At 42.7% G+C, this 23,268-nt stretch overlaps 1 long non-coding RNA gene across 1 annotated transcript in view; it reads right to left on the bottom strand.

Moving 5' to 3' along the window:
* Positions 1-22,459, bottom strand: part of LOC146865858 (uncharacterized) — a 63,864-nt gene extending 41,405 nt beyond the window's left edge. Inside the window, exons 1-2 of the long non-coding RNA XR_014976708.1 lie at positions 22,404-22,459; positions 2,905-3,017 (exon numbers count right to left, since the gene is read on the bottom strand). This is a non-coding gene — a long non-coding RNA (uncharacterized LOC146865858). The remainder of the gene's footprint in view (positions 1-2,904; positions 3,018-22,403) is intronic.
* Between the last annotated feature and the right edge of the window lie 809 nt (positions 22,460-23,268).

Here is a 23,268-nt window from a genome sequence, read left to right as displayed (position 1 = left end):
AAATTTGCATAGTATTAATGAGTCTCTATATTATCTTTTCAAATTGCACTATTTCGTAAATATCTTCCAACCATTGTCTGTGGGACGATACTGATATGATCTTCCACAGTCTCAGTATCCCCACCTTCGCCGCTGCTAATACTGTGGACAGCCAGCACTTTTTGTGAAACATGATTGCATTGAGTAATGCTGAGAAATCATGCAGAACTATTTGTGCTTGGAACATCAGAGGCTCTCCCAGGACTGTCGGGAGATTGACCCGCATTTACAGACAGTAATCAGACACTTTTTTATAGTCCCACAGGACATGTACTAGGTCACCTCCCTCTCTCCCGCACCTCCAACAGCATAAGTGCAACCTCATTTTGGCTCTATGGAGCTTCACCGGGGTCCAGTCCACCCATGTAAGATCTTAAAGTGGCTGTATTTCAACAGCGCCTCCCTCAGGCCACAGCTTGGATGACAAGTCCGTGTTCCCACCACCGTCGTAACCTTCTAAATGAGCCTGAGGAGTAAGCACTATCAATGAGGAGAGTGTAAAGCCCCGAAATGGTGTTATAGTTGTGCAAAGGGTTATCCCAAGGGTCATGCGCAGGGTTCTTCTCAATTGTGTGCATCTCCAAATCTGTGTGTCTGGAAGACTAAATGTACTCTGCAGGTTCTGAAAAGATTTGACCACTTCCTCTGTAATCATGTCTGCCAGACACCTCATGTACGTGTCATGCCGATCAGCTAATCTCCTCTTGCCCCAACTTGAAGGACGCATTATGCCAGAGGAGGGAATCTGCATGCAAAAGCACTGGGCAACCCACCAACGCATGAGCCAGTTTCCATGCCACCTTAGAGAAACACAACAGTTTACACGTGTTTCAACCCTCCTCAGTGCACAGGCCTGGGGCTACCTCAAGGTTGATGTAGTTAACAGGATAAAAGTAAAACATATAATGTATACACAAAGGGATGAAAGAAACAAACAACATAAATCTGAAGTTGCATTTGCATAACAGAAACAATAAAAAGCCGGTAGACATCCATAAATGGCATGTAGCAAATTGCATATTAGTATTGGTAAAGAAACCTTAAGATTATTTGCTGTTTCTCTCTTACTCACTGACTGCCTTTGGGGCAGTACATACCTAATTTTTCTATGCACATAGCCTTCTATATAATGTTATTCAAGGGAAAAGTCACAAATAAAACAAGTAGTGCCAATCCAGTCCTGGGCCCTTGAAAGGTGACTTCTGCTGCGAGCCAGTCACTTTGCGCTGATCAAAACCAATGCATTGCACTTTGACATCGATGCAGGAGCCGATCGATGACATTGCTTCGACGGACTGCGCGGTTTGACAACAACAGATGTGCAGTTGATGGTGTGAGAGATGACTCGAGCATTAGGTTGTCTATGAAGAAGTCTTTGATGGATCTGAAGGTTTGGTCTTTTCTTTTGTGTTGACCTTGGTTTGTTGGAAGTGCTCTGAGCAGTTAGAAAGGGATGACTGAGTGGTCCATCGACTCTAAAGGTATGGGTGGTTTGCATTGGATTGTTGGTGATGTTGAGAATACAAAATCAAGGATGTGGCCTTTGGAGTGTGTTGGTTGTCACACAACGATTGGTAAATTATGGTAAACTGGTAAATTATAGCATGTGACTGCTTTTACTGATTGAGTCACACCCTGACAAAGCCAGTAGGCATGCCTTATTCACATTGATATAATCTGATGTTGCATATACGATTGATGGGGGTATTGTGGTTCTAGGGTTTGGGGCCACTCAAGGTGAATTGTAATATGAAGGTGCTACTATCTGATTGTATATATGTGTAATTTGATGCATAGTATTTAGTAGTGTGTGTAATAAAATATTTTTTCCATTTGAAAAGAGAAAGCACTGACTAGGCAATAATTCATTGAGCGTTTTTGTTGCGTACCAGCGGGCTGAGGTTACTGGCCCATACATCCTTCCTTCCAGTATGCACTGGACTGCTCTGCTTTGGTTTCCAGTAAAAAAGCGATTGAGGCCTTCTTACTTGTGAAGAACTCACATCCTTTACAACTGATAACCCAATTTCTTATAAGCACTATTTAGACATGTGTCTGCTGTTTGCCTGGCATTATGTCATGTAGCCTTTCGCTCATGTACTTGTTTGCACCCATTATTGTTTCCCCCACATAGTTTCCCTTCCCTTTTCAGTTCACCTGTTTTCCCTGTTTGTCTTGCCTTGGGTTGTATGGTCTAAACCCATTTCTCCATGAAGATTTACCAGAGTGCTGCTGCAGTGTCCCGAGGCCTTCCACTTGTATCCTGGTGAGTTACATGCTTGTAACGGCATCAGCGGCTACTAGAACTTTCCGTGTAGATCCACCCATCCCAAAGGTCTACATCAGGTGACAGCAAAAGTGTACCTGAATAACTAACTACCATTCCAAACAGTTGGTAATAGAAGCTCCTGAAACATTTAGAGAGGATGAGATTCTCATAGATGCCAAAGTATTTTGGCCCAATTTCATCTACACAGCTTGGCAAAACCTCAATTATTTTCTCAAGAAACTGCCAAGATAGCGTTTGTATTATCGTACCTTAAAAGAATGCCCTTAAATGGGCTATACCCCTCATATTAAATCAAAGCCCTTTTCTGATCAATTGGTTCAATTTTCAAATCAGTTCTCTAGAAATCCCAAACCGATGGAAGATTTGACTGCCACAGAAAAGTCAATGCAAATTTAGGAAACTAAAAAGACTCTCTTCTCAGAAGAAAAAGAGCAACAGAGAAAGTACATTCTCAGTTTTTATTGTAGAAAAGTAAAGTATTGCCCACAGTTATTGGAAAATGGAGAACAATTGACCAACCATGAGCTTTCCAATTGCAGAAATTCCCATTATTGAAATAACTCATTATTTCTTACCAGTCTTGTTCATGTCTTCACATGGGTTGATTATAGTTCACGATCTGGTTGATTCTGGGCCTCTTGATGCTTCATGGACAATTATTTCCAAGTACTACACCGGATTCCTATCACTGAGAAAGCAGTACAAGAGGAAATAGAATATTTTAGGGATTAATGGAACAGAGAGGACTTTAGGTGCTGTTTCTCAAGAGACTCTTGCGCTGTTATTTGCAACCCAGGCAGGGCATGTGGAAAAAATATAATTTGATTTTAAAATGTCTTCTACTGATTTATAACTGCATGTACCCCCAATAGCTGACACTTACCACGGACAAGATGAAATATGTGATAACTCGGGCAAACCATAACTTTGGAAATCTTGCCCCCTGATTTAAGTTTTGTCCCTCTCCTGTATATAGGATAAAGAGCTTGGGAGCAGAGATAGAAAGTGTACATCAATGGCATGGACTTCCATTTTCTTCATGAAAATAGCTAATGGGGAAATTAAACCATGTATTGTTTATAGAGAACTGAACTCCATCACCATGAGAAATGGTTATCCACTTCCTCTCACATCTGATCTTCTGGATCATGTTAAAACATTTTTTCCAAATGAGAGCTCAGTGGAGCATAACATCTAGTACGGCTAACTGCAGGGGATTAATATATGGAAAAGGGCATTCAGAACCCACTATGGACATTTTGAGTGCCTTGGTATGCCATTTGGTCTATCTCATGGTTACTCACAAATATTTTCCCAGGGGCCGCAAAGTTTGGTCTATGGTGTGACCAAGGGCTGCACTGATGCCAGCAGGGGGGTGTAAAGTGGGTGTGGGGGAAGCAAAGCATATATATCTAGTGACTAACTTTAAAAATGAAGGTGTTTCTAAAATTAAGGGTCGGGTTACTTCCGTTCCATAACTGCAATTAACCTATACATAAGTGCTTGCTGTATATTTAACACTTTTTTTCCATGTTAATGCTGAGTTGAGTAAACAGCAGCCCAGTGCTGCTGCTGCTGCTGCTGCCCAGGGGGCTGCATTTAAAGGTCAGGAGGACCGCATGCGGCCCCCGGGCCATTCTTTGAGTATCACTGGTCTATGACATACCCCTGCTGTTTCCCAATCCTTTGTGAACAGCATCTTTTGAGACACTCGTGGTGTATAGATGATAGTTTTTTTCAATGATAATCTGATATATTCTACAACATTGGAGGAACAATGAAGGCATGACTATACTAGTTTGAGAAAAGACTCACTCCATGCCAAAGCAGAAAAATGTCTTTCTGAAGTATCACACATATATTTTTCGGGATTCAAAATTCCCGCTGGTGGCATTGGTATGGTTCCTCCCTTAAATGGGCAAGCTGTCCTGGAGTGGCCTGCTCCAAAAACTGTGAACAAGATTCAGAGATTCATTGGATTTACCAATATTTATCGGTGATTCACTAAAGACTTTCTGACCATCATAAGACCCCAGGTACAAGTTACCAAGAAAGGAGTAAACTTTTAATGGAGTTCTGAAAATGAAAAAGCTTTCAATTTATTGAAAAGGATTTTCACGTCAGTGTCTGTATTACGACAGCGTACTTTCTTTCCTTTGTGGTAGAGACTGATGCCTCTTCATTTGCTATTAAGGCAGTTATGTCTGTGAAAGATATAGAACCAGTTGAATTACAACCTGTATCCTTTTATTTGAGAATCCTGACAGATACTGAGAAGGAGAATACTATACTATCAACAAAGCATTTTCCAAATGGAGACAAAATCATTCTGTGGATCACTTATACAAATCTTCTATATCTGACCAGTATGAAACGAGCTAATGCTCAACCTGCCAGGTGGACATAATCCATTTCTCATTATGTCTATATCATTACATATAGACCTGACAATCGACACAAGTAGGATGATGCTCTATTCCTACAAAAGGATCAGACAGTTGGAAGCAATTAAGAGACCCCTTAAATTCTGGCTCTCTCTGCATCAAACTCACAACATTTATTGGACTTGGTTAAACAAGCACAGCTGAATGTTACTCAGAAATAATGGGTGGAACAAGAACCACATCTAACAGCCCTGAAAGATGGCATGCTGTATCATGAGGGAGCATTTTACATTCCTTGCAAGGCATACAATTCCTAACAGACTTTAAAAGATTTTAAAATGGTTCCACAACTCTCCGTCTGGAAGTTATATTCAGATGTGAGGAGGTGCATCAGATTTTCACGTGTATGATGCCATCAGTGATGTCATTTGAGATGTCATCAGTGATGTCACTGACAATGTCATGAACGATGTAATATGTGACGTCATCAACAGTGCATTATGGGGGCACGAGTTATAGTTAGCTGAACTAACTATAATGGTGGAATTTCTCTGGTTTTGTACGAGGGAAAAGTCCAACTAACTTTAGCGTGCCTGAAACCTATGGTTTTTTCAGTGAATTTCAATGTTTTTTTAAATGCTAATTTCTAACTATAACGTCTGTAAAACCTATGTTTTTTTCAGTGTATTTCAAAGGTTTTTTAAATGATAATTTCTAACTATAACGTCCCTGAAAGCTATGTTTTTTTCAGTGAATTTCAAAGGTTTTTTTAAATGCTAATTTCTAACTACAACATCTGTAAAACCTCTGTTTTTTTCAGTGAATATATATATATATCTATATATATATATATCTCATCAGCACGCCTGTCTGCATTGAGAACAAGCACCAGGACACTCGGGCTCACTTACAAAAGACGGTTTTATTTGCTACACAGGTAACACGTTTCGATTGCAGCTGGGACAGGAAAGGTGGGGAGGAGAAGGGAAGCGGAAAGGGAGGAGCTAGGAAGGGCAGTGAGGGAATGGGATGCGAGGGAAGAAACAAGTATGACAATAAAGCTCCCGCATAATAAATACACTTGAGTCGAAGTCATCTCTACTAATAACGACACGATAGCTGGTGACGAGAGTGGTCACTGGACCCTACTGCTCACCTTATGCTGATGGTGGAGCGGAGCTGGGAGCCCCGTTGTGAAGAGCTGCTGCTGCTGAGACGTGACCCGGGAGCCCACCCCGGTCACACAGTGCTGTTGCCATGTTCAGTGGAGCAAAGCTGGAAGCCCCGCTGTGAGAAGCTGCCGCTGCTGAGACGTGACCCGGGAGCCCACCCCGGTTGCGAGGTGCTGTTGGCGTGTTTGCCGCGTCGTCAGGTGCCCAACCTGAGCGCGCGCTTTGTTTCTTCCTTTTGATGCTAGACGCGATCCCGGGAGCCTACCCCGGTCACGCAGGACCCCTGCCGAGCTCCGCGGTCTTCAGTGCAGGTTTGTGCCTGCTGTGCCCGCTGTATGAGCAGCTGTGTGTGCTCGGTGGACAGTCTGGGCACTGTTGCTGCCTCATGTCTGTGCTCCAGGACTGAATCCTCGTGAGGAGTGAGCTCCACCCGGTGGCCATTTTGAGGTCAGGCGTCTCCTCCAATCCACTGCCAGGATTCCATGGCGGCCATTGCAGAGTCAGGCATACATACAAAACCCCTGTAAATAAGTATCCTATGCCAAACAAAGTGACAGAGAGAAGTCAAGTGACAATACATCTTCCATTCCTCTTCTTCAGGAAGAATATCACCATCATTGTTGACAGTGCCTCCCAGGATCTTTGCTGTACTTGAGACATTCTGAGATTTCCTGCAGTGTATTCTGTCTGATTGTGCATTGCTGTGACAAGTGCCACGTGCCATATGTTGTGGCTTCCCCTGAGACCAGATCACCACCGGCTGCCTGTGTTCATAGGTCTTCACCATGTCTGACTCTCCCACATCGAGACAACGCCTCACTTCCCGGGGCAGCGGAGACCAGCCTGAGTTTCCTGCATCATCGTTGCAGACAGGAGGACACAGACTTGCCATGTTGGGAGTACCTTTCCTGCGCCCACCAGAACCCTTGGCGCTTGTATCTGGAGGAGGTATGGGTCTTCCCTGGCAAGAATAGCTGGAAGACTTTGAGGACTTCATGAAAGATTCGCTGGTCTCTGACTTGGATCAACAACTCATTGCACTACGCAATCTGATTGGTAAAGATGTTGGTCAGATTATAAAAGAGCTTCTGGCTGATGTTGCGTCCTCCTATCCGATGCGCGTGACGCACTTATTAGAACATTTCTTCCCAAACGAAACATTGACTATGAACGATACACCTTCAATCTGGCGTCCCAGGAGAAAGAGGAGTCCATGGGAGCGTTCATTACGCGCCTCAAATGCTTAGCACGATATTGTGCATTTGACTCTTTCACGACTGAAGACGTCCTTCGCTTGCGAATCATCGAAGGCTGCCAATCGGAGTCCCTACGTAGATGCCTTCTGAAGAAAAGTTACTCGATGAAATTGAAGAAATGTCGAGAGTCAACGATCAGGCTGAAGAACATGCAAAAAAGATGGAATCGGGAAGAGGGGAAAAACGAGAACAAGCGTTCCGGCTCCAATCTCGCTACACGGACAGACACTCTTCGGCAAGTCAAAGATCATCGAGGTCCAAGGTTCATTCTCAACGTCCAAGTCGTCGTCACAGTCCCCGCCGGATTGATAAGCGACGGTAGCGCCAACTTAAATGTTATTGATGTGGTTATGATTTTCCCCACACGGAAGCATGTCCTGCATTAGGTCAACAATGTAGGAAGTGTGGCAGAGACAATCACTTTGAGAAACTATGCAGAACGCCCCGCAAAGACAATCACAGGCATTCAAGACAGTACTCGCCACCATGCAAAGGCAGTATGGGACCGCAGGGACACCTCCATCAGCTCATCACAGTCAAGCCTTCACTCTCACGTCACCTACAGGTCGCGGCGCTCAGAATCTCGAGAGTCGAGGTCACTCTCGCCTGTATCACAAGAAAGTGACGAATATGTCTGCTTGGTCGCGGATCCAGACAGGCTGAAGAAATACCCCCGACTCCATCTTCAAATGGGCGAACACTTGGCCAAGTTTGTGCTGGACAGTGGGGCATCTCTCAATTACATTTCAGTTGCGGAATACAACAACATGAATCCGTAACCTCATTTGCACAAAGCTACTGTGCGAGTCTACACATGGATGCCGAATGAACCTCATTCATGTTATTGACGGGCCTGAAGCAGACTGCCTCCTTAGCTTGCCCACAGCAGAACGACTTCGGCTAGTGGAAATACTCTATTGAGTGGATGATGACCCTGACATAGTCCACAAATTCCGAAAACTATTCACCAGACTCAGAAAGATGGCTCACTTTCAAGTTCGCCTGCACATAAATGAACGTGTGACACCCATAGCACAACAATACCGTTCAATCTTCAACAGTCTGTGGAGGAGGCACTACAAGATCTTCTCCGGGCAAACATCATTGAGAGAACTTCGGGACCCACTCCCTGGGTATCGCCTGTGGTCATGGTACCCAAAAAAAGATCACAGGGCAAAGTATGTCACTGTGTGGATATGAAAGCACCCAATACTGCCATCGAGAGGGAGAGGCACCCTGGACCTCACATCAGCAACATGATCACGTCGTTGAATGGGGCACAAGTATTCTCTAAACTAGATCTTAATAAGGGCTATCACCAGCTTGAACTCCACAAAAAATCAAGATACATCACCACGTTCTCGACTCACCAAGTTCTGTTCAGATAGAAACGGCTCAGCTTCGGAGTTTTTTCTGCGGCTCAGATCTTTCAAGAAGCGATCAGAAAGGTCATTCACCATATTCCCAACACCCTCAACTACAGTGACGACATCCTTGTGTATGGAGCAACGGTAAAAGAACAGGACCAGGCACTTGACAGAGTATGTCATGCCCTGTTGGAAGAAAACCTAACACTCAATAAAGACAAATGTGAATTCCACAAATCAACACTGAAGTTCTTCGGACACATTTTCTCAGGCACAGGTATGAGACCAGATCCTGAAAAAATCGCAGCTTTGAACGAAACCCCTTGCCCTCGCGACGCTGGGGACGTGCGTTCATTCCTGGGAATGGCAAGTTACTGTGCACGTTATATAGGACTATGCCACCATCAGCTACCCCTTGCGAAAACTGAAGAAACAAGGACACACATTTAAATGGACAACTAGATGTGATCAAGCGTTCCACTCAATCAAAGCATCTGTTGAGTCGGCCAGCAATCTAGCTTACTTCAATCCTCGGCGGAAAACCAAAATCACTGTGGATGCCAGTCCCGTGTGGCTAGGAGCTATACTGGCTCAGTATGACAGGGAAGGTAATCAACGTCACATTGTGACATATGCCAGTCGTAGCCTGACCGACACAGGCAGAGCCTACTCTCATCCCAAAAAGGAAAGTTTGGCGGTGGTCTGGGCCTGTGAGCACTTTCACATGGAAAGCACTTCACGCTCATCACGGACCATCAGGCCCTGCTAATCATATTCGGACATCCTCGGGCCAAAATGCCACCCAGAATAGAATGCTGGGGTATCAGTCTTCAAGAATACACATACACAATTTTCCACAAACCTGGAAAAGCAGCGAACCCAGCTGACTACATGTCGCGGCATCCCAAGACATCCTCAAGATCAAACCAGTCGGTAGTGGAGGAATACATCCACTTTGTCGTGGCTCAAGGTAAACCACCTGCAGTCCCTCTATGGGGCCATTCTTGAAGCCACCAACGGGGATGTCACTCTGCAAAATGTGAAACACCGCATCCTGACGAACAGCTGGAGACATCTGGAGGAACCCGGACAGAACAAACAGGTTGACAGTCATGAACGGACTTCGTTTCGATACGTAAAGGATGAATTATCCTTTACCTCAGATGGTGTCCTGCTAAGAGACAAAATAATCATCATTCCAAAACAGCTGCGCCAAGGAGTTGTCAACTTAGCACATGAAGGACACAGAGGTGTTGTACCTGCAAAGAGAGCGCTGCGTGAACGGGTCTGGTTTCCCTCCCTTGACTAGTTGGTTGAAGCCACACTGAAAGACTGCCCGCAGTGTCAAATAGTTAGTCGAGAAGAGCCACCTGCACCTCTACAAATGTCAGAAGTGCCGGAGGGCATCTGGCAACACATCGCAGTAGACTTCTTTGGCCCTCTACAATCACGTAAATACATTCTTGTTGTAATGGATGAATACTCCCGCTTTCCAATTGCACACCTCATATCATCATCCAAAGCAGCCACCACCATACCCATACTGGATGAAGTATTCACAGCGTGGGGTATACCGAAGGTAGTAAAAACAGACAATGGCCTGCCATTCAATGGACAAGAGTTTGCTGCATTTTCCACCCATTTCAACTTTAGACATCGGAAGATCACTCCCTTGAGGCCACAGGCCAATGGGATGGTCGAAAGATTTATGGTCACTCTGAAAAAAAACATACAGCAAGCTGAACTATCAAAGCGAGATGTTCAAACGGCGTAAACGAGGTGTTATGAGCATATCGAACCACACCACACAATACAACAGACAGATGTCCAGCAACCTTGATGTTGGGCCGCACAGTGCGCACAAGAATACCGGCCTGGGAAGACGCGGCTGGCAGTACTTGTCAGGACTCAGGTCACGAAGAACTAGCAGCAAGAGACGGGTTCAAGAAAGCCAAGATGAAAGAATATGCAAACAATCGGCGGAAAGCTAAACCATCATCCATTCGAGAAGGAGACTGGGTACTTGTACAGCAAGAACAACAAAGAAAAGCTGACAGTCGGTACCATACTCACCCACAGCTAGTGACAAAACAAAAAGGGACTATGATCACGGCTGCCTCAGACGACAGGAGAATAACACGGAATGTGGCGCATTTTCATAGATGCTACGAGAGACACTGGCTGCGCCAGAAAGTGCCGCAAGGATGACACGCACGGGATGGGCAATGTGCACCAGTCTCCCATCTCTCTTGATGAGTGGGATCAACCCACTCAAGAAGCAGACTGCAGGCCACGGCGACTCCATCGGAGGCCCAGCCGCCTCATTGAAGAACTGTTACTATGTTCACTTCCTTATCTTTACTTTTTGGTAAATGTACCAGTTGATTTAAGTTGTTTCAGAACGGGGGGGAGATGTAATGTTCTAGGAATACATGCAAGGGCTCTAGGACCTGCGGGGACAGGAAAGGGGGGGAGGAGAAGGGAAGCGGAAAGGGCGGAGCTAGGAAGGCCAGTGAAGGAATGGGATGCGAGGGAAGAAACAAGTATGACAATAAAGTTACCGCTTAATAAATACACTTGAGTCTGTGTCATCTCTACTAATAATGACACGATAACGAGGTATCCAATTTTTGTCAGGTTGTTTTACTTTGGTAATACTGTTTGACCCATACAAATTGTGACAATCAGTTGCTCAAATGAATAATGAGTGTGATCTACGTGTTTCAAGTAGGAGAAATACATTACCCGGTTCAGGATAAACATACCTTGTGGGGAGATGGTGTGAACTTCCACCTTGGTACTTTATTGTCAAGCACAGCATGTTTGAGATTCACGATAATAAAGTGTTTAAACTAAACATCCAAACATTTATAAAGGCATTGCAATTTTACAGTTACCGCTGTCTAAGTCAAAATGTATGTCACTCTTGAGTCAACAGTTTACAAACAGCAGGTGCAGCCTGGGATGAAGGCATTTAAAGTGAAAATGTTAGTACTTGAAGGTGAAAAAAGCAGCAGAAGTGAAAGGGGTAGGGTAGTGCCTTGTTGTGAGCCCATTTCACATATCTATTTGCATGTGGAAGATCAACCCAGCATAGTGTAATATTACACATGAGTAAATCTCCTCCACTTGGTGATGGTCTTTTTCTGTCATAAATGACATAAAGGTTTGGAACCCTAACTTCCCCATGACCAGCACAGGAAACAATCAGAGTTTTACCCCATCAAGGACAAGGGTAAATCCACTTTGAGGTTGTTGACTTGGAAGGGAACAACTCAAGAATTGGCAGTGCAATTGCATGAATGCAAATGCATTTAGGAGTACTTCTAACATCATGTGGCAGTCTCAGTTTCCAGATGTACTCTTGAAAATCTTTGTGAATTCAAAATAATGCATATATTTGCACCCATATAAGAAAATACAACCACTGATACGTTTTTGAGAATTGAGGCTTTTGAAGGAATTTAAACGTTTCGTCTTTTTTCTCCAATACACATGCAGAATATGATTGAAACTGAAATTAGATGTGTAGAGCACACTCACCCGAGGGTCTCTTGTTGCCAGAAAAACAGTAAGCAAGAAAGAGTAACCACATATAGAACTAGGGGAAGAGCCAAGTTTTAAGGGCCTTTCTAAATTATAGGTGGTGGTGGTTTCATTTTGTGGGGCAGCTGGTTCTAGATCCAGGGAGTGGCTTGTACAGAAAAGGCTGTTCCCCGAACATGCCTCCATTGATAGCAAAGAATAATCAAGGGAACTGAAGATTCAAAATTGAGATGACCATATGGGCTATAGCAAATGAGTATTTTTGAAACTGCTGCTGGGACCTTCTCATAAAGAGAGCAAAGGATTATATATATAGTCTTGAAAATCAACTGGTGCACACAGCTAATTAGTGCAATTCATGTAGAATAGGTTTAGCATGGCAGTGACGAGGAGTATATATCACTATCTTTGCAGCTTGATTTTGCATTGCCTGAAGTCTGGTAAGGAGGGGATGCATCCTGGCCAGATACAGGTTATTACAGTAGCCCAATTGAGCCATTACAATTTCTGAACTGCACAGCTGTTTACAATCTTGATAAAACAATAGCTGTAGGCAACAAAAATTAAAGGTGCAAGAAGAAACAGCTGAAGAGACCGAACTGTCCATCTGGAGAGAAGCATCCATCTCTACTCCCAAGCTCTGTATACTATAGACAGTACAGCAACAAGAGCCAGAACCAGGGGGGCAGTTATCACACCTTTCGTCTTGCCCGTGGGAAGTGTCAGCCAGTGGGAGCACATGCAGCGATACATGGGCAAAAGACAATTTTGAAATGATGCAATATAATTGGATGAGTTGCGAAATCTTAGCAGAAGTTACGTAGCATCAGCAAAAGTATACATGTTGATACCAAAAGAGTGTAGGTGTAGCCAGAGGACTGAAATAGATGGTGAAGAGGCGCGGGGAGAAAGCAGAGCCCTGGGGATGCCACATGAGCAGTTAGGAGAGTGAAATTGTGATAAAGTAGCCTGTTGAAAGCTACCACATTAAAATGATGGGAAACAACCAAAGACTTTATCCAGTGGCGGCTCCTCCGCTAAGGCGGAAGAGGGTCACCCCACTTCTTTTTTGCAGTGAAACACAGAAAATAAAATGATTACTTGCGGTAATATTTCATTTTTTTCTACTTCAGCCCACAGCTTTGCATGAGGGGTCGAGGGCAGGGGAGGAGTGGTACCACACTCCTTAAGTGCGCAATGACAGCTTGGACAGCCCTCTCAGGCCGCCCAAAGCAATCTGGCGCACTTCGCATGTTCTTCATGCAGTCTGCATTACAGCCTATGTGGAGAATATGCCCAGGCCTCCAGTCAGCGTCTGAGCGCCCAAACACTGCGCCCAGACCAATCACAACACTGCTAAGGCAGTGTTGTGATTGGCTAACTCGGAGCCTTGGTGTGCTTCTTGTGGCCGAGCAAGGGAAGGACTACTACGGAGGAGAGATGCGGCGAAAAAAGTAAGTTTTTATTTTGTATTACATTTTTTTTAGCCGCTTCCTCACACATCCTCCCCCTACCTCCTGCTTCCTTTCCCCCCGCCCACTCCTACCCTCCTACCACCGATCTGTGCCTGCCACCGCTGACTTTATCTTGTATGCCAAGGCTAATAAGAGGCTAGTGAATGTGGAGAATATGCCCAGGCCTCCAGTCAGCGTCTGAGCACCAAAACACTGCGCCCAGACCAATCACAACACTGCTAAGGCAGTGTTGTGATTGGCTAACTCCGAGCCTTGGTGTGCTTCCTGTGGCCGAGCAAGGGATGGACTACTACGGAGGAGAGATGCAGCGTAAAAGTAAGTTTTTATTTTGTATATTTTTTTTTTTTAGCCACTTCCCCTGCTTCCTCACACATCCTCCCCCTACCTCCTGCTTCCTTCCCTCCCCGCCCGCTCCTACCCTCCTACCACCGATCTGTGCCTGCCACCGCTGACCTTATCTTGTATGCCAAGGCTAATAAGAAGCTAGTGAACCACAGTATCAAATGTCTCTGGCATATGTAGGAGTATAAGAGCATTAATATGACTGTTGCCAGCATGCATGCACTGATCATCCATTACTGCCAGCACAGAGATTCTATGCTGCAATGGGGGCAGAAGCTGGCTTGGGAATCGTCCAATATTTAATTGGATTATAGAAAGTGACACAATTGGTTTTAACTATCTCTAGGATTTTTGCAGCAGCTGTTAGCAGACTGATTGGTCATTTGAAGGTAATATCTCATCAAGTTCTGTCTTTTATCAGAAGGGTAACAACAGTGCCAATGTTAAAAGTGTCAGGAACAGTGCCTAGAGAAAGTGAAGAATCAACAATATCGACTAATGTTTCAGCAACATACACAGTAAATAAAGACATTTGATAGGGTGAAGCAGTGAACCAAAACAACAGTGGGCTAAGAGGTATTATCCAGGTCAAGTAATGAGAATTTAGTCCACGATGTATTTATTGGTCCAGGAAGAATTCCAATAGAATTGTCTGTAACAAAGAATCGAACTATGAAAGAGCAGAGGCTCTCAAATGTTGGTTGAAATACATGGTCATTTGATCGCACAAAGCTTCAGAACACAGAGTCATTTAAGGAGTTGACCATGGAAGAAAGTTCACTCACTGCTTAAAATCTCTATTTGGTTGTAACTTGCATTAAGAATACATGCGGAGAGAAAAAAAAAAAAGACAACTTTGTATTTTTGATGGCCCATTTACATTTATACAGCCACTATAATTTCTCAATGATTGCTCACATAGGCGTCGCCACAGTCATTCTACATGATTCAATTTTTTTTTAGAGTTCTTTAAATTCTTTTTGAATGAGGGAGACAATTTGGGTTTGGTTTTCATCTGTTTTGCCTTGCTGGAAGGCTGTTCATCAACAATGGCGAGCATGGCGTAGTATAAAGCATTATTAATAGATTGATCTGAGATACTAGGAAGAGAACTCAGACAATAATTAAGTTGAGAAGGTATGCTATTAAGAGACATTTTACTCGAATCATGTATCCTAGCGTCACAGTGACGCATGTTAGGTTTATAACCGTGACATAATAGCTAAAGCATAATTTTCTAAAACGTATCCATCTTTCTGCTATTTGTTAACCGACAGAGCCTTTTGGAAGGTGCAGTTGAACATAGAGAAACTAGTCTTTTAGCCACTCTCTGGATAAATATAGACCTAAAAATCCCAAAGCTCTCGGTGCATCTTTCACAAGAGTAAGTGGGTTGCATGAGACAGCGAAAGCAGACAGATTCCACATCATTAGTGTGCGTCCCAACCTTACAATCATGTGGATTGAGGACTACACGTTTTGTTTATAGTCTTTTAAGTCACTTGCCTACATGACCTGATATCTGCAGAGACATTTGTTTTTCATTGCTATTAGGAAAAAGAAGGGAAAATCGGCTTTCTTTTCAAAGGCAATCCCCATAGGAGACCTGCAATTGAAAATGACCTTCTCTTCTGAATTTCAAGAACAATTGCGAGGAAATTTAAGAGGCTGCTCAAGTGGAAGAAAAAAAAATGAAAAGAAAGTACATGATCTCTGTATTGCCAGGAGTTGCTATTTATAAAACAACTGAATGGTTGCTCTACTTTCGGATTGCTGGTTTGAATTGTCTAAACCAGCTTTTCATGGGAGATAAGAGGATATACGTCGCTAAGCGAATGCTGAAACCTATTTTGCATTAATACATTTAGATCAGCTCAATTGACTCACTAAATGAGGGCTGTCAGCCGTGCTATCGCTGATACTGACCCGCACAAGGTTTTAGTGTAATGAAACCTCTACTCAAATAAAAGAGAAAAACAACAATCAAGCAAATTAAAATATATGTTGCACGGTCATCGAGAAAAAAGATTTAGCACAACGAATAAAACAATTTGGTACCTTTGAATCTCATGTGTACATGGCTGTTACACAGAACATATACTTTGAGGTTATGGCATGATAGGTAAATCAAGCTAAGAATTGCATGTTTATATGTTCATGTTATGGCAGAAAAAATAAGTGTGGACCAATAACATGTTATTAGAGCAAATCTATGAATGAATGCATTCTGACATTTACCAGTTTGTTACCATTGTACGACGTTTACACGAGCAAACAAGAACAGGACCCAAGGCGTTAAATCTAGCCAGTCAGATAAAATCACATGCCTAGGTCTCATAACTACTTGCAAAGTTTTTTACTTCAGTAAAGGCATTTTAACATATACTATTTGAGACAGTACACAGTTTTCTCATGCTATTTTTGATGTACTATATATAATTAAAAAATAATAAAAAAGTGATTGAAATGTGTATTGATTGAAAACAACTCTGCCCCTTTGTCTTACTCTTTTAGGTTCTTTTCCATCCCTACCTTTTTCCTTTGACACTGTTTTTCTGTCTTTTTCGTACTCTTTCTTTTCCCTTTTATGTTTTTAAATCTTTTTGCTCTTGGTCAAAGTCTGATGATGGAAAATAACTGCAGTTCTCCAAATTGAGTGCTAGTGGGCCCCACTTGCAACAACCTGCTCAAATAAGGGAGTGATTGCTAACCATGACTTGTAAATTCCACTGGTTTTGTGCCTTGGAGCTAGAGCCATAACCCAGTTTTCAAGAGAGAGAGGGGGGGGGGGGTGTATATATATATATTACCTACTGGCGGTCGCCAGTAGGTAGTTATAGTTAGGACCCTGTTTCCATAGGAAAACCGCAACATTCTATTTTGAATAACTTTGGCGCCGGTCGACGAATCCTCGCGAAATTTTCAAAACTAATGGGGCGCTACGCTCCGCTCCTACCCTGAAAGTCTCGGGGGGATTCGTCAAGCGGGGGCTGAGAAAAAAGGGGGGTCCCAAAACGCATTTTCCCCATGCATTTTTCCATAGGACCTTTAGACACAGCTACAGCCCGAACAGCTGAACAGAGTTACTTGAAATTTGGCAGAGAGGTAGTCTACAGGTCAAGGAAGTGCCTTTTGTAGGTCTGGTGTAAATCTGTTCAGTAGTTCCTGAGAAAATAGCATTTAAATCAATATATATATCTGTGGCCGCTTACCGTGCGCTTACGGTAAGCTTACCGTACGCGTACGGTGCCGTGCGATTCTGATTGGCTGTTAGATCTTAGTAAACATTCGAATTGGTCGCAACCAGGAAATGGCGGCCGCCATTTTCTCTCCCGCACTCTGAGGGGGGGAGGAAAAACAAAGTTGGATACCAGGAAAAGGGGCAGGCTAGACAGCTCCTAACCACCTAGCCTTGGTTAGGGTGTCCCAAAAGAACCCCCAAGGGCAAAAATTATTATTTTTTTTTTTTCAAAAACGCCGATTGCGCTTATTGTACGGTAAAAAATAATTAAAAAAAAAAAATATCCTCATTTTCCCCCACCTGTGTGCAATAGATGCCCGCAGGGCACCTTTTGTGCATGGCATATCAATTAATCGATCATTCAATAGATAACCTTTCACAACGAAGCGCATAATATGTCCTCCGTGTGCGGACGGTGCGCGAAGCGCATCGTGCGTACATGGCCCATCAAGCGTAACGTGGGCACGCGGTGCGCGTAGCGCACCGCGTGCCCACCGTGCGTGCACGGCACTAACTGCGTAAAGTGGGCGCGCGGTGCGTGAAGCGCACCGCGTGCTCACTGTGCGCGCACGGTGCACGAAGCGCACCGTGCGTGCACGGAACGAACTGCGTGAAGTGGGCGCGCACGCCACGAACGGCGTAAAGTAACTTAGCATTTAAAAAACCGTACAAATTCACTGAAAAAACCATAGGTTTCACACACGTTATAGTTAGGAATTAGCATTTAAAAAACCTTGCAAATTCACTGAAAAAACCATAGGTTTCACACACGTTATAGTTAGCGGACATTTCACTCATAAAAAACCAATGAAATTCCCCCGTTATAGTTAGTGCAGGCAACTATAACTCACGCGACCGCAATCCTCTGCTGATGCTAATACTGTATTTAGACACTTATTTGCCCATGTCTTCTTCCATTAAATTTTAGCTATACATATATTGCAATTTTTTTTTTTTCATAAAGACACATATGTCATCAGCAGAGGATTGCGGTCGCGTGAGTTATAGTTGCCTGCACTAACTATAACGCGGGAATTTCATTGGTTTTTTATGAGTGAAATGTCCGCTAACTATAACGTGTGTGAAACCTATGGTTTTTTCAGTGAATTTGCAATATATATATACATATACACTCATGTCCCGCATTAACCCTCCTTGATATCACACGCCATTCGTTGAGGGCACAGGAAGACAGCACCAAGCAGGTCAGAGAAGCAAACAGGTCTGTAATTCTTTTTAGAAATGCTTTATTCTTTTTTTGAAGTTTCTTAATTTTCAGCAAAGTGCATGTGCATCAAGTGGGGAAGAAGATAAACACGTTTCAGCCTGGGGCCTTTGTTGGGCTCATACAGTGCACTGTACAGAGACTGAGCAGTCCCTCCCACAACAATTAAAACCAAAATTTTAAAGGAACACAGATTATTTGTTCTTGTAAATGACAATACCAGTGTAAGCAAAAGTTGCAAAGCAGCCCTAATCCATATGTTTATTCTCTTTTAGAAACATTATTTTAACATTATCTATACAATATGCTAATTACATATTGAGCACATGTTTTCACAATTCTGGTAAAGTACCCCAGAAAACATTTATTAGGATGGCTATACAATATGCAAATTGATATACTGATCAAATGTTTCCACAATTCTGGTAAAGTACCCCCAAAAAACATAAATTATGTTATTAGGAAAGTTTGATATTTGATTCTTAACAAATCAGATCCCACAGAAGGCGCTAAGACAAAAACACATTCAATATTATGTCTGGACTGTTGGTGATCTTGAGGGGTTGACAGTGTACCCCAGAATTATATACAATAGGTTGTCCGGAAGTTTGGTATTCGATTCATCACAAATCGGGTCCAACAGAAGAGACTAAACAAAGACATATAATTTAATTTAAAATGGCTGGATTGTTGGTGATTAAGAGGGGTCAATGGAGTGATAAAACACATGTGTGGTAGACCGTGGACTTACAACAGCAGAACATAGACTGTGTTAATACTGTCAAAGCCAGACATCTTGATATTTAAGCATGTAAGATGGATATTAAAGTGCATCGTGCTAAGAGTACAGACTCAAAACATTGTCATTATATATATATATATATATATATATATATATATATATATATATATATATATATAAAAGAGGTTGGTAGATTCTCAAATTGTCATTTAATACAGAGCAAAGTATCTGTTCCCGCATATATTTTGAGGTATATTCAAATTGCATTGTGCTCAATAAATTAATAAATTGCTGGGTATACGTAAGCATTAACTCATTAATTTAAGCAGTCCAGAAATCCTAGGGCAGCAATAAGTCTTAAAGTGTACCATGCTTGTCCCAGAAATGTGTTTATACCAGTGCTTAATTTGTAAAATATGAAGTGCAGGTGCTCAATTGTTTGTCGGAGGCCACACCTACTTTTCACTGGCACCGCCCACTTCCTCCACTGGCTCCACCCACTTACTATATTAGCTCCACCCACATCTTCAACTGGCACTGCTAAAAGTCAGATGTAATATATAACTGATCCCAATTTCAGCAAGGGAGCCTTCCTCATAGAAAGGTTTTGATAGGAGGTTCCCCTGCCCTGTGAACAGTGTAAGGTGTAAGAGCACTTTGCATCATTCACACATTGCAGAGATACAATCCTACGTGTATAAATCAGTATATAGGGAATGTTACATCAGACAGGACTACAAGGTATAGCAGTCACATGTCATCCATGATTGTCATTGTAGGCAATATAGTTTAAAAGTTCGAAGTCTGGAAAAGCGCAAATTCAGAATTTAAAACATAACAGCATTGTTAGGGGTTCTCTTCAATAAGAATTGATTTCTACCCAAATTAACCATTTTTGCAAGATTAGGATAATGAAAGATTGGGCAAAAAAACATATAGCTCTAATATATAACTTGCCGTTTGCATGCAGCTCTTTGATGACAGACTTGTTAATAGCTTGCTGTTCTATGATAGGATTTTACCTTACAAACTGCAAGTAACAAAAGGATCTCTCTGACACAAACAGTAACACGCACTGACCTATTTTACATTATATGCACTTTTTGATTTGCATGGTAAACTTTCTTTGCAGCAGGTATATAACCCTGTACTACCTTTCAAGCAGTCACAACTTCCCCTAGACAAAACTCCTGTCTCTCTCCAGGTCCAGGAAGACGAATAATCACCAGAGTTATCTTGACATTTTAATTAATGCCTGAATATTACTGGAGCCCAGGAACTCGGCAGCAGGTGCTTTTAAAACAAGAATATACTGGCAAACTGACTCAGACTCACTGCAGTGCTAGTACAGATAGCCATTACCCACATGCATACCGTTATATCTCTAGATCTTCATCTTATATTCTACATTCATTTTCTCACCACATACCCTAATTTCATTTGCAATTTACTTAAGCCTAAATGTTACCATAATTTTTAACATAACTCTAATTGTAGCTACAACCATTACTCCCAACCCTAAACGTAAATCAAACCTCAAACCCAACCCACCCACTATTCCTCACCCATTCGCTAATGCCAACTCCTACCCATCACCCTCTTAGTCGAATGATAACATAATCGATGATAATGCAAATCATGATGATTAGGCTGGCATTGGTGACTTTCATAACAGGAAAATCCAATTAGATTTTCAAGATGTCCATAACAAATATGCATGAGGATATCTCAGATATATAATGAATTTCAAAAACGATAATTTGTATTTTGTTTTGGTCATGCTAAAATAATTCTTATTGCATTTTGCTATCCAGTGGGTCGATAAGCCTACAGCAATAGACAATACAAACGTTGAAAAAAATAGGCAACAATATAAATATTGCCTAGATGATGCAAGTGTCCGAGAATGCTAAGATCACTATAGTGGGTCTCTCTCTATGTGAGGAAAGTAACATTAAAATACACATCATTCTTGCAGAGGATGACTGCTTGAACAAAACTAAACTTTACCAGCTTGTGTAGAAATGGTAAAAAAAGTTTGTGGTGTTTGGCTGTTGTCTACCACATTTATATCTTTCTCAGTAAGGAGGGATAAAACGAATGCCAACGTTTGTAAACGTTCTGTAGATTGCCGGTGGAAGAGGCCAGGCCACTGTACCCGCAATTATTTTCCTAAGCCAATTTGGATGTGCCCCTCCTTCTTGCATGTGCAAATGTGAGTTGGAGCTTACGTCACCAAGTCAGGGACAGAACCATTTCTGGGTTGGCTACTTATGGGGTTGGGAGCAAGATAGGAAGAGTCCCTTCGAGCCATGTATCTTCCCTGGGCAAAATGGATGGATGGTTCAATTGTAATGCACTTTAACCCAAACAGAATACTTTGGTCGAAACACAGCTTGATGTGTCATAAAGCACGCACACTCAGTGGAAGTGCCAGTGAGAACGCTGATGAAAAGAGACAAGCAAGGCATATTCATAAGCGGGGAAATGTCTCATTCTTATGCTTATCTTTGTGAGTGGAATGTGTTGCCTTATGGAGGAAGGATCTGATTGAACAGTTATGTTCTTCTACTCATTTAAATTGTGTTTTTGCAAACTTCACCGCAGCCAATCTATGCATCCGAATAGTCCTGTAAATTTTTAATTTTTTTTTTATAGCAGATAACTACTATGACATGAGAGGACTCATGTGCACTGAAAAAAACAATGACATTCAGTGGTGTTCAATACCTGTGCAAGAGAGACACACTGCTGTAACGTGCAGCTGCAAGTGACCGCATAACGAGTAATATCTGTGAGCTTGCAAGTGACACCTTCATAAGTACTGACTTGCAATCCACAGCAGAGAAATACTTTTTAGGATGTTTACCTTTGATGTTGTAAGTATATGCGGTTGCCAATAAAGTCAGAACTGGACGTACCACACTGAACAAGCGAAATAAAAATGTCATAAAGTTACTGGGAATCTTCATAGACCCGTGTTCGATTAAGGGTCTAAAATGTTTGTGAAGATTAATTAATTGTTGGGGGCCCTCCTGACAGTAACCCGATTCACGGCCCCATTCTCCCGATTTTTTTCTAAAAAAATCTCCCACTTTGCTCTTCTGAAATGTTGGCATGGATGCAAATATCCATTACTCATTTTACTGTGCGAGTGTGAACCGCTGCGCAGCGTCACCTCAAACATGATGGCATGTTGAACTGAAATGGTGAACAGTGAGTAAACTATAAAGCAAGCAGCTCAGCTCACAAGAGTATCCATCTTTCACACGCTGCAATACCAGTCTAAAATAAAAGCAGCATTATTTACGGCCTTTTAATTACCTGATTCAGAGGCCTGCCTACTGCACGTCATGCTCATGCTGCTTGCTTCTTCGACTGACACTGACGGCTGCGCAGTATATGGGGCGGGTGAAAAGTTGGGACACTGATTCACATTGGTCCGAGTACGATTCAGGACACTTGACGATTCAACGCAGAGGAGGGACATGGGAGGTTAATAAATTGTATTTTGTCTAGTCATTGGTAGTGCTAAGTTGATTGATGTACCTGACTGTTACGCTGAAGCAGGGACTCAGGCAGTTTCTGGCGGTGTGCGTGCTGTTTGCCTCATGAGTCATACATAATAAGGCGGGCTGCGTGGAATTTTAAAAACATTACGCTTCCCCACACAGAACCAAGTACCATCCAATCAGTGACCCACTGCTACACTGACTGAACCCGGGCACGGATTTACCGCTTGATATCAGCTCTTCACCGGGACGGAGACCGTGTGAAGTGCTGATATCGTGAAACACATATTGTCACCATGTAAGTTGGCACTCAGGTTTGTCAATAGACCCGGCCCTGAGAAATAAGTGCCGGTGCTAAGCACCGGAAAGCACCGGCACAAATTAAGCACTGGTTTATACATGATATAAGAGCAATTATCTCTCCTGCCTCACTATTCCAAGTCCCACAAAAAAGTTTATAGTAGATGAAATATTGGTACCCAAGGTATTAAGGTGCATTCTCATATGGTCCAGGGGCAGGGTGTCTATTCAAAAGTAAATTAAAAGTACATGTCAAATATACTGTATTATATAATTTGATAGCTTGCAGGGTATATGAAAGCATTTGTTTGTTTCTTTAGACAGCCCAAAGATGTCAGGACGGTTACGCCTAATAAAGTGCACAGCGCTTAGTTGAG

The sequence above is a fragment of the Triturus cristatus genome, chromosome 2_1, assembly GCF_964204655.1.
Source record: "Triturus cristatus chromosome 2_1, aTriCri1.1, whole genome shotgun sequence".
In the NCBI taxonomy this organism is placed as follows: Eukaryota; Metazoa; Chordata; class Amphibia; order Caudata; family Salamandridae; genus Triturus; species Triturus cristatus.
Note: the sequence above shows the minus strand (reverse complement) of the source record. Positions and strands in the feature narration are given on the sequence as shown.